Source organism: Schistocerca gregaria, unplaced genomic scaffold (genome assembly GCF_023897955.1).
Source record: "Schistocerca gregaria isolate iqSchGreg1 unplaced genomic scaffold, iqSchGreg1.2 ptg001153l, whole genome shotgun sequence".
In the NCBI taxonomy this organism is placed as follows: Eukaryota; Metazoa; Arthropoda; class Insecta; order Orthoptera; family Acrididae; genus Schistocerca; species Schistocerca gregaria.
Window position 1 is genome coordinate 27,501 of NW_026062485.1, and position 2,500 is coordinate 30,000.

General features: G+C 57.0%; 1 non-coding gene across 1 annotated transcript in view; it reads right to left on the bottom strand.

The window, feature by feature from the left end:
* The window catches only part of LOC126328991 (small subunit ribosomal RNA), a 1,892-nt gene extending 1,419 nt beyond the window's left edge, over positions 1-473 (bottom strand). The window contains exon 1 of the ribosomal RNA XR_007562095.1: positions 1-473. This exon is cut by the window's left edge and continues 1,419 nt beyond it. This is a non-coding gene — a ribosomal RNA (small subunit ribosomal RNA).
* Positions 474-2,500: the final 2,027 nt, after the last annotated feature.

The window sequence follows — 2,500 nt, forward strand, 5'->3', positions numbered from 1 at the left end:
GTGCCGGGAGTGGGTAATTTGCGCGCCTGCTGCCTTCCTTGGATGTGGTAGCCGTTTCTCAGGCTCCCTCTCCGGAATCGAACCCTGATTCCCCGTTACCCGTTACAACCATGGTAGGCGCAGAACCTACCATCGACAGTTGATAAGGCAGACATTTGAAAGATGCGTCGCCGGTACGAGGACCGTGCGATCAGCCCAAAGTTATTCAGAGTCACCAAGGCAAACGGACCAGACGAGCCAATCCGATTGGTTTTGATCTAATAAAAGCGTCCCTTCCATCTCTGGTCGGGACTCTGTTTGCATGTATTAGCTCTAGAATTACCACAGTTATCCAAGTAACGTGGGTACGATCTAAGGAACCATAACTGATTTAATGAGCCATTCGCGGTTTCACCTTAATGCGGCTTGTACTGAGACATGCATGGCTTAATCTTTGAGACAAGCATATGACTACTGGCAGGATCAACCAGGGAGCTGCGTCAACGAGAGCTGAGCAGCCGGCCGCCCGGGAGTGTGTCCCGAGGGCCCGCGCGAACACGCAAGCGTCCGCTCAATTATTCTGCAAACAGGAGGAGGCTGAGCTCCCCTGCACGATACACCTCGAAACCCTCTCAGGTCCCGGCGGCGCGCAGCGCCGTCCTAAGTACTTGGTCGGGTTCGAGAGAGGCGCAATCGCCCGGAGATGGGCGAGTAGACGCTTTCAGTGCGAACACCCGTGCTCCCAACTGAGCTTGCCGCTGCCGACAGAGGCCCGGGAGCGTGCTGTCGTGGCATTGCCGGCGGGAAACAACACGCGCCACCTACGGTGACCGGCAGCTCCAACGCCAGCGCCACAGAAGGGCAAAGCCCCACTTGGGTGCAGAAGCGAACTCTCCCAGCACAGCGCACGCGCCAACACGTCCGCAGAGCTGCGATACAAACCACCTGCGAGAACCGCTGGGGGCGACCGAGCAGCAGACGGCGTCGCGACGCCGAGTGCCGGGCGGCGGCGCATCCTCAACGCACACAGTCCGCAATCGGACCAGCACACTGCAGATGTCCACCGCGCTTCGCACCGGGCTCGGCAGAACCCACTTTGGCCGCCTGGCGCCGCGCGCAGGGTGCGCCGGCGCATAGCTGGGACGCCAGCCGGGCCCGTCGGCCGGCGCTCCTGCCACTGGGCGCCCCCCACCAGCCGGCTGTAGTGCGTGCGCTCACGCAGCGCGCGGCCAGCACGCCGGGCGGCCCCCCCTCACCGGCCGGGGACTGTCCCGCCAAGCCACAGCCTCGTATCGCTTCATACCCACATGGCCAACTCAGGTTCGGGGGCATGGCGGGTACCGCCGAAACAACCGGTTCATAGATGTACCGATCGTCGCTATCACCGATGCACCTGCAGCGCGAACAACCGCTCAACAACTGATTTCCAGTTCATTTGCGGATCTTTGGCAGCAAACGTATACGTCAATCTACATTTGCGAAATCTACGATTCTGGCATGCCTGCATGTTATGTGTCACGACACGCTACATCAGCCCACATACACACTGCGGCATGTACACGAGAGAACACGTGGAAGATGGTCCGCGCACGTGTGCAATGTCCCTTGCGCGGTCGACTGTCAACCGGCCTCTGTAGCATGTCGCAGATGTGGAACGCGGTCCACCGTGCTATCATGTTGTGTGGGGCAATACGATTAAATAGGAAAACCCTCGTCGCTACATCAACAGACGGCTCACGCTGATTCCCGGCAGAGGGAGGAGGGGGGGGGGGGGGGCCAACATGCAATACTTTCGTCCGTACCTACCTACCACATGTCTGTACGGCGTACAACAGTGCAATCTCGCTGTAATGGGGAGACGAGACAAGTAGCATCGTGCACAACATATGGCCCTTATGATTCGCCATTGTAGGGCGCAGCCGGTGTACGGTCAAGCATGTGCCACATTATGTCACTCAGTACGTAACGACGGATGATCAGTGTGGGTTACGCGTACATCAGCGGACAGTCCACACAGGCCGTACCACAACGTACACTGACTGCATCGACAACCGAATGCAACTGAACAGCTGCAAGGCTCATTTCACAAACAAACGCCTGACCGACCAGCTTGGAAGGGCAGGAGGGGAGGGCGATATTCGTTCTGTAGCGGTACACCCTTCCAGTGGTTAGCGGGACTGTGTAGAAAGTACGCAACACTCGAAAGACCTTTATGTGAGGGTACGCACCATGGCATCAAGAAATACACATGACACCAGAGGATCCAAGCAGTGAACTATGTTCAGAGGGTTGCTGTTAGGCAAAGCTACATTCCTGTGACGTTACATGTGACAGTTAAGGTGCAGTGTAAGTTAGGTTAAGGTGCAGCGTAAGTTAGGTTAAGGTGCAGCGTAAGTTAGGTTAAGGTGCAGCGTAAGTTAGGTTAAGGTGCAGCGTAAGTTAGGTTAAGGTGCAGCGTAAGTTAGGTTAAGGTGCAGCGTAAGTTAGGTTAAGGTGCAGCGTAAGTTAGGTTAAGGTGCAG